The sequence below is a fragment of the Pseudophryne corroboree genome, chromosome 1, assembly GCF_028390025.1.
Source record: "Pseudophryne corroboree isolate aPseCor3 chromosome 1, aPseCor3.hap2, whole genome shotgun sequence".
Taxonomy (NCBI): Eukaryota; Metazoa; Chordata; class Amphibia; order Anura; family Myobatrachidae; genus Pseudophryne; species Pseudophryne corroboree.
Window position 1 is genome coordinate 786,935,077 of NC_086444.1, and position 14,041 is coordinate 786,949,117.

Below are 14,041 nucleotides of genomic sequence, written 5' to 3' on the forward strand. Positions count from 1 at the left end.
AAACAGAAAAGTCTTGAGTCTACTTTTGATGGATTCTATAGTTGGGGCCTCTCGCACTGTGCGGGGAAGTGAGTTCTATAGAGTCGGAGCCGCATGACTAAAAGCTCGACCCCCAGATGAATTACGGTAGATTCTAGGTACTGCTATTAGTCCTTCATCTACAGATCGCAGTAATCGAGTGGGGCAGTATGGGGTCAGAAGCTGTTTCAGGTACCTTGGGCTCTGGTCATGTAATGCTTTGAAACTCGGTAAGTCAATCTTGAAGATGATTCGCCATCTTACAGGCAGCCAGTGAAGGGAGTAGAGGATGGGGTGTTATGTGGCTAGAACGGGGCTGGTTGGTTAATAGCCTGGCAGCTGTGTTTTGCACCAGCTGTAAGCGTTGCAATTCTCTTGCTGGTAGATCAAGGTAGAGGGCATTACAGTAGTCTAAACGAGATGATACAAATGCATGTATGACTTTTGGCATATCATCTGAGGGAATTAAGTGCTTGATTCTGGCTATGTTCCTCAGGTGAAAGAATGAGGATTTGATTGTGGCTGATATCTGATGTTTAAGTGTCAAGCCACAATCCAGGACAACGCCAAGATTCCGCACACGATCACTGGTCTGTAATTCTGAATCCCCGAGTGTAAGTCCAGTTGGTTGGCTATGCTGCAGTCTTGTCCTTTGATGTTGCGGTCATATCATAAGGACCTCTGTTTTATCCGGGTTCAGTCGCAGCCAACTGGCGCTCATCCACTCCTGTAGTTCAGCTAGACAGCCATTTAGGGTTGCTATTGGGTTATCAGTGCCCGGAGCAAAGGACAAGTACAGTTGTGTATCATCTGCATAGCAGTGGTAGACCAGGCCATGGCGCCTGATTATTTCACCCAATGGGAGCATGTATACTGCAAAAAGCATGGGGCATAGTATAGAACCTTGTGGGACACCACATGGCAATGGCACTGGTGGTGATGAGTATAATCCAGATGATACTCTCTGTGACCTGCCTGTGAGAAATGATTTGAACCAGCTTAGGACTCTGCCATCCAGACCACTGAAATTTATCAGTTGCTCAATCAGAAGCCCATGGTCCACGGTATGAAATGCTGCCGAGAGATCCAGAAGGATTAATATTGAACAGTCACCTCTGTCTTTTGCCATCAGAAGATCATTTAACACGCACACCAGGGCTGTTTCAGTGCTATGTCTTCTCCTGAATCCTGATTGAAATGATCATAAATATCATGGGTTGTCAGGCGGGTTTCCAGTCGATTTGCAACCACTTTCTCAATAACCTTTCCTAGGAAAGGAAGGTTTGATACCGGTCTGTAGTTGGTCATGCAGTCGGGATCTAAATTAGGTTTTTTAAGAAGCGGTCTAACAATTGCTTCCTTTAGAGGTTCAGGAAAGATGCCTGTCTGCAAAGAGCATTGAACAATTTGTGCAAAGACTGGACCAATTATATCCATACAACCTATTAGAAGCTTGGTTGAGGCTGGGTCCAGATCACAGGTGGTGGGATGCAAAATCCGAGCAATTTCAGCAGTGTCCTTTACATCCACTGGGTCAAAGCTGGTCCATGAAGGCAGGTAGTTTATATTGGCAGGCTTTGTAGTTTGGCACTCCTTTGATGGCACTGTGGAGATTCCAGCCCGGACGGTGGATATTTTATCTGCAAAGAAGTTTGCAAACTCGTTGCATCTTGCCTGGGAGAGGGTTTCATCAGTCTGCAGGCATGCTGGCTTGCAAAGCATCTCCACTGTGCGGAAAAGTTGAGCTGGCCTATTGTTTGCTGCTGTGATCTCATTTGACAGGAACTGTGCTTTCTTACGAGTGATTGTCGATTGATATTCTTCGTTATGCTTTATTAGTTTTATTTTGTCATCCACTAGGTTAGTTTTCCTCCATTGTCTTTCAAGTCTACGCCCCTTTTCTTAAGCTCACTAACACTGTTGTCGAACCATGGAGCTTGACATTGTGGTTTACGAGGTCTTAAACGCACAGGGGCGATAATATCAATTGCAGCCCTAACATCCCTATTATAATAACAGACTAGGGAACAGGGATCTCCACAGGCACCCAGTATAGCAGAGAGATCCAGATTTGCTGCAAGAGCCTGGGGAGTCATACCCCTCCTTGGACGATACCTGGTCAACTCCACGGGCAGAGATCTTATTTGAGGGGTTGCAACTGAGAACCAGAGGAAGTAGTGGTCTGACCAGATGACTGGGTTTATTTTTAGGTCCGTAACTTCTAATCCAATCTGAAAGACAAGGTCGAGAGTGTGACCACTTTTATGTGTGGCAGAAGGAATGACCTGTGTGAAGCCCAGACCATTCGTTGTGCACAGGAGGTCTTGGCCAAGGCGTGAGAGCTCATCATCCACCCATGCATTGAAATCCCCGAGGATGAGCCATCTTTGATGTTCCAGAACCAGGCCAGCAACCGTGTCTGCAATTTCTTGTAGAAATAACTTTCCATCTCCAGGTGGCCGGTAAATGAGAAGTACTCTGAAACCTAATCCTGTCGAACTCCGGGCAGCAATGCACTCGAATGAGCGAGTAGTTTCAATAGGGTTGACCCTAAGTTTAAGTTCTTTTTTTGAAGCAGATAGCCACCCCTGCGGTCCATTCTTGGGTTGTGGATGACAGAGTAGTTTGTTGGTACTGCAGCCTCCACTATAGGTACTGCATTTTCATCTAGCCAGGTCTCTGTAATACAGGCTAGATATGCAGATTCAATAAGGTCAGCAATTGTTGCAGTATTGTTTCTTATAGATCTGGCATTACAAAGGACTGACCTGATTGGGCATACCAGAGGGCCTTCAGTTTTCTTTGTTAAGTGCAGGAGCTCTGGGTATGGGGGTCACAAAGTGAGAGTTGACAGTTCTGTCCTACCAAACACAGGGCCGTCTTTTGGGTATCACTTCTATTTGATTGTTCTTTGAGTATGGGGGTGAGCAGGTGGGCAAAGGACTTAGATGGTTACCGGGGGAAATACATTTCCGGCCTGCTCGCTTCCCACGAATGCGCATGTGTTTTCTTTATAAAATGCCAAGGGATTGGCGAATAGAAGCCTGTGATGGTGTGATAGGAACTGCAGAACGTAGTGGGCGGAGTGAAAGATTGAAACTGGAGCAATACGTATACATTTGGTCATCAATGACAGATTACTATAAGTTTGAGCTGCATATCATGATGAGAGGGAGAGAAAGCAGTGGTTTTTTTTTTTTTCTTTTTTCCTTTTTGTGTTTTGTTTTCCCCCAATTCGGTATGTGATCCACAATTATAATGGGATTATGAACAAAGTTATTGCTATAACCTATTGGGTATATTTGAAGAAAGTAATAAATAAAATAACTGCTGATTTGGTCAATTATCCTAGGATAGGCAGTCTTTTGGAAAGGTGTTAGAAGCCAATTCCTACTGTGTAGGTGTGAAAAGTCTCAGTGTGAGAGGCCTTTGAAGTAGATTTTTTTTGTGGGGGTAGTGATAACGTGTCCTGGAAATGGATCCTGATTTTAAACAGTGAGCCTTCAGCAATTCAGAGCCTGAATATACTGATATTAGCAGATTAATGCAATAAGTCAGTTATTTGTTGCTCAGAGAACAGTGGTGGATGATGTCTAAGTGAGGGGCTGGATGTAGCCAAAGATAGGTTGTAATCCACAGTACCTTATCTGGGTAATGTCCAATGCAGAGTACAGCAGCTGCTAAACTAGGGATTTCTCAGTGGAGATATGCAGAGGATTCAGTCCAGGATTCAATCCAGTGTGTATCTCAGCGCAGGAATGCAATCCGTTGGTGTTGATGAAATGTCCCCATAGAGTAGTACAAGTTAAAGGTAAGTCCTTGGATATTTATGTTGATTCATAGGTCAGTTGTGGTGAATTTAAGCAGTTTTATGGAGATGATCAGGAGCATACAAAAGGTGAGGCAGCCATCTTGGGCGCCAGTCACAACAACAAAAAATATTTTGGCCGTATTAAATTGGTGTTGATCAATATTGAGAGAACTTGTTCATGGTTTATAGTGCTATTTGTTTTTAGAATTTTTTGTTTAGAATTCTGCTAACAGAGGATCTTCCGAAGAGGTGCAGCGGTTTGCTTTTGGCTCAAGATAAGGGCAATTTTCTTATAATACTGAATTACTGCAATAAAGTATAATTTTATGTAGTACATTAATATGAAACCTACTGAACTGTCTATTGCCTTAGCCCAGATAAACTGGCACATGTGGGGTGCCAGGAGCAAGCAGTAGTCTTGTGGATTACAATTTGTCACTGAGCACCAGAGGCATGGCTTTTAGGAGAGCACTTGATAAGTTTTCCTCCCCATTAATGATTAAGCCTGCTTGGCTAAAGTGTTTGGCACAGAAGCAATCGGCTTGGTGGATGGTCCATGCAATATTTTAGCAGCTGGGGGCAGGGCAGAGTAAAACACCCGCTTCTGATCTAGCCTACAGTAGCAGTGATCACTGCTGGAGTGACCATCTTGTGTTCTCCTCTTCAGACACCATTTGGTGCAGACATACAATCCAGGTCTACTCTGAAAGTGTGTGGGCTGTAGCTTAACAGGTTCTCACTCCATGTAGAGCATCACTTGCTCTCTTCCATGTGAGAATCCAAGAGGTTGAGCTGAAACTTCTATTATCCCAGTGGTAAAAGGCCGGGAAAGCTGTTCCTCAACAGTAAGGCTATTTGCCCAGATGAAGGATACTTTGGACAGGTGAGGTCTGGTGGATGGCAATCCAGGTAAACCACAGGTGTTTTCCTGGTTGTAGCTGTGTTTGTTCCTTGGTTACGGTATTTTGCTCTACCTTGATGACTAGTACCTTAGTACTTGAAACACATCCGCTATTGATCTGGAATGATTTATGCACAATGACTACATCATTATAGCACTTTTAGGAGAAAAGTGTTTGCAGACCTTTGCATTAACTTTTATTTTGCCATATGGTCCAAATTTACCACTGTTTTCCATTCCATTTTAATTTGCTTTTTATACGGATGTTAAGTTCATTAAACATTTTATATAGGGTAATATACACTTTCAAATGTGTTTATCTATGGAACAAAAATGGACATCTTTGAAATAAAAAAATGTATGGGTTACTAATCAGAGGACCTATGCTTTATTTCTCTATCGTCCTAGTGGATGCTGGGGTTCCTGAAAGGACCATGGGGAATAGCGGCTCCGCAGGAGACAGGGCACAAAAAGTAAAGCTTTTCCAGATCAGGTGGTGTGCACTGGCTCCTCCCCCTATGACCCTCCTCCAGACTCCAGTTAGATTTTTGTGCCCGGCCGAGAAGGGTGCAATCTAGGTGGCTCTCCTAAAGAGCTGCTTAGAAAAAGTTTAGCTTAGGTTTTTTATTTTACAGTGAGTCCTGCTGGCAACAGGATCACTGCAACGAGGGACTGAGGGGAGAAGAAGTGAACTCACCTGCGTGCAGGATGGATTGGCTTCTTGGCTACTGGACATCAGCTCCAGAGGGACGATCACAGGTACAGCCTGGATGGTCACCGGAGCCGCGCCGCCGGCCCCCTTGCAGATGCTGAAGTCAGAAGAGGTCCAGAATCGGCGGCTGAAGACTCCTGCAGTCTTCTAAAGGTAGCGCACAGCACTGCAGCTGTGCGCCATTTTCCTCTCAGCACACTTCACACGCAGTCACTGAGGGTGCAGGGCGCTGGGGGGGGGCGCCCTGGGAGGCAAATGTAACCTATATAAAGGCTAAAAATACCTCACATATAGCCCCCAGAGGCTATATGGAGATATTTAACCCCTGCCTGGATTCACTAAATAGCGGGAGACGAGCCCGCCGGAAAAGGGGCGGGGCCTATCTCCTCAGCACACGGCGCCATTTCCTCTCACAGCTCCGCTGGTCAGGACGGCTCCCAGGTCTCTCCCCTGCACTGCACTACAGAAACAGGGTAAAACAGAGAGGGGGGGCAAATTTATGGCGATATTTTGATATATATAAAGCAGCTATAAGGGAGCACTTATTATAAGGCTATCCCTGTTATATATAGCGCTTTTGGTGTGTGCTGGCAAACTCTCCCTCTGTCTCCCCAAAGGGCTAGTGGGTCCTGTCTTCGTTAGGAGCATTCCCTGTGTGTCTGCTGTGTGTCGGTACGTGTGTGTCGACATGTATGAGGACGATATTGGTGTGGAGGCGGAGCAATTGCCAAATATGAGGATGTCACCCCCTAGGGAGTCGACACCAGAATGGATGCCTTTATTTATGGATCTACGGGATAGTGTCAACACGCTAAAGCAGTCGTTTGACGACATGAGACGGCCGGACAATCAATTAGTGCCTGTCCAGGCGACTCAAACACCGTCAGGGGCTGTGAAACGCCCTTTGCCTCAGTCGGTCGACACAGACCCAGACACAGGCACTGACTCCAGTGGTGACGGTGACGAATCAACCGTATTTTCCAGTAGGGCCACACGTTATATGATTTTGGCAATGAAGGAGGCGTTACATTTAGCTGATACTACAGGTACCACTAAACAGGGTATTATGTGGGGTGTGAAAAAACTACCTATAGTTTTTCCTGAATCAGAAGAATTAAATGACGTGTGTAATGAAGCGTGGGTTGCCCCTGATAAAAAGCTGATAATTTCAAAGAAATTATTGGCATTATACCCTTTCCCGCCAGAGGTTAGGGAGCGCTGGGAAACACCTCCTAGGGTGGACAAGGCGCTAACACGCTTATCTAAACAAGTGGCGTTACCCTCTCCTGAGACGACCGCACTTAAAGATCCATCAGATAGGAGGATGGAAAATATCCAAAAAAGTATATACACACATGCAGGTGTTATACTACGACCAGCTATAGCGACTGCCTGGATGTGCAGTGCTGGGGTAGTTTGGTCAGAGTCCCTGATTGAAAATATTGATACCCTGGACAGGGACAATATTTTACTGTCGTTAGAACAAATAAAGGATGCATTTCTTTATATGCGTGATGCACAGAGGGATATCTGCACACTGGCATCACGGGTAAGTGCTATGTCCATTTCGGCCAGAAGAGCTTTATGGACGCGACAGTGGACAGGCGATGCGGATTCAAAACGACATATGGAAGTTTTGCCGTATAAAGGGGAGGAGTTATTTGGAGTCGGTCTATCAGATTTGGTGGCCACGGCTACAGCCGGGAAATCCACCTTTCTACCTCAAGTCACTCCCCAACAGAAAAAGGCACCGACTTTTCAACCGCAGCCCTTTCGTTCCTTTAAAAATAAGAGAGCAAAGGGCTATTCATATCTGCCACGAGGCAGAGGTCGAGGGAAGAGACAGCAACAGGCAGCTCCTTCCCAGGAACAGAAGCCTTCCCCGGCTTCTACAAAAGCCTCAGCATGACGCTGGGGCTTCTCAAGCGGACTCGGGGACGGTGGGTGGTCGTCTCAAAAATTACAGCGCGCAGTGGGCTCACTCGCAGGTAGATCCCTGGATCCTGCAGATAATATCTCAGGGGTACAGGTTGGAATTAGAGACAGATCCACCTCGCCGTTTCCTGAAGTCTGCTTTACCAACGTCCCCCTCCGAAAGGGAGACGGTTTTGGAAGCCATTCACAAGCTGTACTCTCAGCAGGTGATAGTCAAGGTACCTCTTCTACAACAAGGGAAGGGGTATTATTCCACTCTTTTTGTGGTACCGAAGCCGGATGGCTCGGTAAGGCCTATTCTAAATCTGAAGTCCTTGAACCTGTACATAAAGATGTTCAAGTTCAAGATGGAGTCACTCAGAGCAGTGATAGCGAACCTGGAAGAGGGGGACTTTATGGTATCCTTGGACATCAAGGATGCGTATCTCCACGTTCCAATTTACCCCTCACACCAGGGGTACCTCAGGTTCGTTGTACAAAACTGTCACTATCAGTTTCAGACGCTGCCGTTCGGATTGTCCACGGCACCTCGGGTCTTTACAAAGGTAATGGCCGAGATGATGATTCTGCTTCGAAGAAAAGGCATATTAATTATCCCATACTTGGACGATCTCCTAATAAGGGCAAGGTCCAGAGAACAGCTAGAGATGGGATTAGCACTGTCTCAAGAAGTGCTAAAACAGCACGGGTGGATTCTGAATATTCCAAAATCCCAGTTAATGCCGACAACTCGTCTGCTGTTCCTAGGGATGATTCTGGACACGGTTCAGAAAAAGGTTTTTCTCCCGGAGGAAAAAGCCAAGGAGTTATCCGAGCTTGTCAGGAACCTCCTAAAACCAGGAAAGGTGTCTGTACATCAATGCACAAGAGTCCTGGGAAAAATGGTGGCTTCTTACGAAGCAATTCCATTCGGCAGATTCCACGCAAGAATTTTCCAAAGGGATCTGTTGGACAAATGGTCAGGGTCGCATCTTCAGATGCACCTGCGGATAACCCTGTCTCCAAGGACAAGGGTGTCTCTTCTGTGGTGGTTGCAGAGTGCTCATCTATTGGAGGGCCGCAGATTCGGCATACAGGATTGGATCCTGGTGACCACGGACGCCAGCCTGAGAGGCTGGGGAGCAGTCACACAAGGAAGAAACTTCCAGGGAGTATGGACGAGCCTGGAAACGTCTCTTCACATAAACATTCTGGAACTAAGAGCAATATACAATGCTCTAAGCCAGGCAGAACCTCTGCTTCAGGGAAAACCGGTGTTGATCCAGTCGGACAACATCACGGCAGTCGCCCATGTGAACAGACAGGGCGGCACAAGAAGCAGGAGTGCAATGGCAGAAGCTGCAAGGATTCTTCGCTGGGCAGAGAATCATGTGATAGCACTGTCAGCAGTGTTCATCCCGGGAGTGGACAACTGGGAAGCAGACTTCCTCAGCAGACACGATCTTCACCCGGGAGAGTGGGGACTTCATCCAGAAGTCTTCCACTTGCTGGTAACCCGTTGGGAAAGACCAATGGTGGACATGATGGCGTCTCGCCTCAACAAAAAACTGGACAGGTATTGCGCCAGGTCAAGAGATCCGCAGGCAATAGCTGTGGACGCGCTGGTAACGCCTTGGGTGTACCAGTCGGTGTATGTGTTTCCTCCTCTGCCTCTCATACCAAAAGTATTGAGAATTATACGGCAAAGAGGCGTAAGGACGATACTAGTGGTTCCGGATTGGCCAAGAAGGACTTGGTACCCGGAACTTCAAGAGATGATCACGGAAGATCCGTGGCCTCTACCTCTAAGGAGGGACTTGCTTCAGCAGGGTCCCTGTCTGTTTCAAGACTTACCGCGGCTGCGTTTGACGGCATGGCGGTTGAACGCCGGATCCTAAAGGAAAAAGGCATGCCGGAAGAAGTCATTCCTACTTTGATTAAAGCAAGGAAGGAAGTAACCGTGCAACATTATCACCGAATTTGGCGAAAATATGTTGCGTGGTGCGAAGATCGGAGTGCTCCGACGGAGGAATTTCAACTGGGTCGATTCCTACATTTCCTGCAATCAGGATTGTCTATGGGTCTCAAATTGGGATCTATTAAGGTTCAAATTTCGGCCCTGTCGATTTTCTTTCAAAAAGAATTGGCTTCAGTCCCTGAAGTCCAGACCTTTGTTAAGGGAGTGCTACATATACAGCCTCCTGTGGTGCCTCCAGTGGCACCGTGGGATCTCAATGTGGTTTTGGACTTTCTAAAATCTCATTGGTTTGAACCACTAAAGAAGGTGGATTTGAAATATCTCACATGGAAAGTGACCATGCTTCTAGCCCTGGCTTCGGCCAGGAGAGTGTCAGAACTGGCAGCTTTATCTTACAAAAGCCCATATCTGATTTTCCATTCGGACAGGGCAGAACTGCGGACTCGTCCGCATTTTCTCCCTAAGGTGGTGTCAGCATTTCATCTGAACCAGCCTATTGTAGTGCCTGCGGCTACAAGTGACTTGGAGGACTCCAAGTTACTGGACGTTGTCAGAGCATTAAAAATATATATTGCAAGGACAGCTGGAGTCAGAAAATCTGACTCGTTGTTTATATTGTATGCACCCAACAAGATGGGTGCTCCTGCGTCTAAGCAGACGATTGCTCGTTGGATCTGTAGCACAATCCAACTTGCACATTCTGTGGCAGGCCTGCCACAGCCTAAATCTGTAAAGGCCCACTCCACAAGGAAGGTGGGCTCATCTTGGGCGGCTGCCCGAGGGGTCTCGGCATTACAACTTTGCCGAGCAGCTACGTGGTCAGGGGAGAACACGTTTGTAAAATTTTACAAATTTGATACTCTGGCTAAGGAGGACCTGGAGTTCTCTCATTCGGTGCTGCAGAGTCATCCGCACTCTCCCGCCCGTTTGGGAGCTTTGGTATAATCCCCATGGTCCTTTCAGGAACCCCAGCATCCACTAGGACGATAGAGAAAATAAGATTTTACTTACCGATAAATCTATTTCTCGGAGTCCGTAGTGGATGCTGGGCGCCCATCCCAAGTGCGGATTATCTGCAATAATTGTACATAGTTATTGTTAACTAATTCGGGTTATTGTTGAAGGAAGCCATCTTTCAGAGGCTCCGCTGTTATCATACTGTTAACTGGGTTTAGATCACAAGTTGTACGGTGTGATTGGTGTGGCTGGTATGAGTCTTACCCGGGATTCAAAATCCTCCCTTATTGTGTACGCTCGTCCGGGCACAGTACCTAACTGGAGTCTGGAGGAGGGTCATAGGGGGAGGAGCCAGTGCACACCACCTGATCTGGAAAAGCTTTACTTTTTGTGCCCTGTCTCCTGCGGAGCCGCTATTCCCCATGGTCCTTTCAGGAACCCCAGCATCCACTACGGACTCCGAGAAATAGATTTATCGGGAAGTAAAATCTTATTTTATGAATCTGTGGCACATTCCAGCAGGTTGGAGGTGAAAATTAAAGTGCACTTAGTGTATAGTCCTGCATGCTTTACACTGACGAGTGCAGTTTTAAGTTTTCACCTCCAACCCACTAACGTTCCACTGCTTTGTAAATAAAGCTTCTTGGTCTGCCTCTCTTGCTGCGCTCCTTTTTAACCTTTAATTGGCTCTTCACGGTGTAGCTATTGCAGCTGCGGTCGTCTTAAATGCTGTCAATTAGGATAGAAGCTCTGGTCAAGTTTTGGGCTCAAACTATTTTTCCACACTGTTTGGAAGGTTTATTTAGTATGAAGCAATAGAGGGTTTTTATTTATTTTTTTCCTTTGGCTGATCCATTCTGCTATTCTATTAGGAAGGTTGTACTGGGGATTAATCTGTTAATTTGTTCGGTTCCTTGCCATTTTACAAATATTTGTATTTTTTGTGTGTGTGTGTGTGTGTGTGTGTGTGGCTTTCTGTTTGCTAGTCAACACAGCTAGGAAAGTTGAACTGAACAATTTTCCAGCAGGGTCCACAGGTTATCCACGGGATAACATTGGGATATGATGGAGCGATAGCGGATTGGCACCAACGATCACAGGCTTTCAGGCCTCCTAGAATGCACCGGGCTCGTCCATATAATCCCGCGCACTGACTCGGTCAAATCAGTTTTTTTGTTTGGTGCAGCAGGAGTCGAACCACGGTCACAGGGCTGCTGTATTTGGCAGCCCTAAGCTTTATTTAATTTATTTTTATAGTCTTTCTATGTTTTTGAGTAATCTTTCCTAACAGCGTCTTACACCCATATTGGAAAGAGTCGCTCCAACAACTCTCTGCCGGGTCGCAACAACGCTTACCCACGGTACAACTGCTGTCTCGACGGGCGTCTGTATCGGACGTTACTAGCAGGTCCAGCAGACGTTACCAGGCTGTGGCCGGAGCACGGGGAGAAGGTAAGGCGTCTGTTCCGCTTAGAGGGGGAATACGGACACAGCCGCACTGATTTGGGAGGAGACTACCAAACAGTAGCTGGCGCTCCATCACCACGGGTGCTTTAGCGCTAGGCTTTAGAGATCAGAAGGCGCCAGGATTAGTTGAGACCGCGATCCCTATGGTTGATGTCAGCAGTGGGGAGTCGGACGCTCTCCTGGTCGCCCCTCCCCCCACTTCATGACCAGTTACCATGCGTCTTCCGCCATGAACTGATTGCCTCACTTCCGTCTCAGACGCTACCACGAGGGGACGCGTTCGCAGCATGGCGCTGCATCTGTATGAACTAAGGTTTGACCGCTAAGACTAGGTCGCAGACTGCGTCTGCATGCACTAACGTTCAATGAGCGCCTGTGTCCATTAAAAATAACGGAGCGGCAGTGTACATTGGTAGCGTCTGGATGCACTCAGCGGTTTGCTAACGTATTGATCGATCCTGGAAGTGGGGTGAGTCTCCCTGTATCCCACTCTACGGAGTAAGGGTTATACAGCACTAAAATTCTATCTACCTTTTGTAGTATGAATGGTTAACTTTAGTGCCTATTGCATATGAGTTTTATGTATAATACTGTGGTTTTCTTCGCAATGCGTCTGAATACTTTAAATATCTGTATAAGACAGAATTCAGTAATATGTACTCCTACATGCTTTGAGATGTGTTCGTAGTTGATAATCTGCTCATATGGTGTGTGTGTGTGTGTGTGTATATATGTTTAGTATGTGACTGACTACTAGTGTGATGCTGACGTAATAATAAATGATTGTCTGTTGATATTCTGATACTTAAGGCAGGTGCATGGGAAGGGTCACATCACTTTAGAGAAAAGTGATTAGTCACAAAATTGTGTAGTACACTGTGAAAGTGCTGAGTACAGCATTTATCATATCTAAGGGCAGCAAAACACTTATGATCGGCAAAACTCTATGATTTGGTACAGGACGGCTATGTGTGAAAATGATTTGCTGTTTAGCATAATACATTTCCTGGTTACATCAGGTATAGATAGACCCATTGAGGCGATGTTTGCACAGACCTTGTACAGTTTAGCTGAAATATTCATTCTTACATTATGAACACATGCTGCTGACTGATTGTGGTATATCCCCAACAGCGTCTCGAATAAGACAAGCTGATGACCAAATGTAAATAAATCGACTTCACATGCTACACATGAAATCATCAGACGATTAAAGCTCCATGTGCTCTACTTCAGCATACAAAGAACAGGTAAAAGATATCGGCCAGATCACAGGTTCTCAAACTCGGTCCTCAGGACCCCACACAGTGCATGTTTTGCAGGTCTCCTCACAGAATCACAAGTGAAATAATTAGCTTCACCTGTGGACCTTTTAAAATGTGTCAGTGAGTAATTAATACACCTGTGCACTTGCTGGGTTACCTGCAAAACATGCACTGTGTGGGGTCCTGAGGACCGAGTTTGAGAACCACTGGGCTAGATTAATAAGCTGAATAAATGAGAGCAAAAATATGCTTGTCTGTCAATAAAGGCAGCAGAGCCTGGGGTAAAAATAAGGCACTTATATTTAAACGTTCCAAAAGGGTTCCTGCAAGAGCAGAATTCTGGAAAAAGGTTTGGGTCACACCCAATAAAGTAGAATACCCAGTAAATGGGATTCCAATATCTTTTTCAAGATCGGGACTGTTTTAGATAGGGAAGTGCCTCCCAAAATAGATATGCATATCATTGGATAATGCAAAAATCTATAGGGCCTCTACCATCAAAAGAATAAGACCATATTGTCTTTGTCTGGGGCAGTCATAAGGCCAGCCAGGACTTCACCTTGTAGTATACGGCTACACCACATTGGATAGGCTCAATCTCAATAGATTTTGGAAGCTAAGCAGTGTTCGGCCTGGTTAGTTCTTGGACGGGAAACCACCTTGAAATACCAGGTGCTTGTAGGTACATTGGGCTGAGGTACTGAAAACAAGTTTCAGCGCCTGCAAGGGAGAGAGAATCCCATATAGATCATATGGACACTAAGGTTCTAGGGCATCAGCATAACAATCGCTGTTCAAGAAACGGCTTGGTTCACGTACAGATGGGTCCATGGTTATCCTGAATAGTTTCTGTGCCTAGGCACAACATAAACCCTTCATCTGTCCATGGGAAGCTGATTCAGAATCAAAGAAGGTTCTGGAAATTTTTTGCCTTCACTGGAAGTTTGTTTGAATTAACAGTTATTCCTGAGTCAGAAACAGACTCCAAGAAGGTCACGTTCCCTTCCACATATAACCC

The 14,041-nt window shown here is 46.0% G+C and overlaps 1 protein-coding gene across 5 annotated transcripts in view; it reads left to right on the forward strand.

The window, feature by feature from the left end:
• Positions 1 to 14,041, forward strand: part of CENPE (centromere protein E) — a 635,458-nt gene that overhangs the window by 272,124 nt on the left and 349,293 nt on the right. The window lies entirely within an intron of this gene.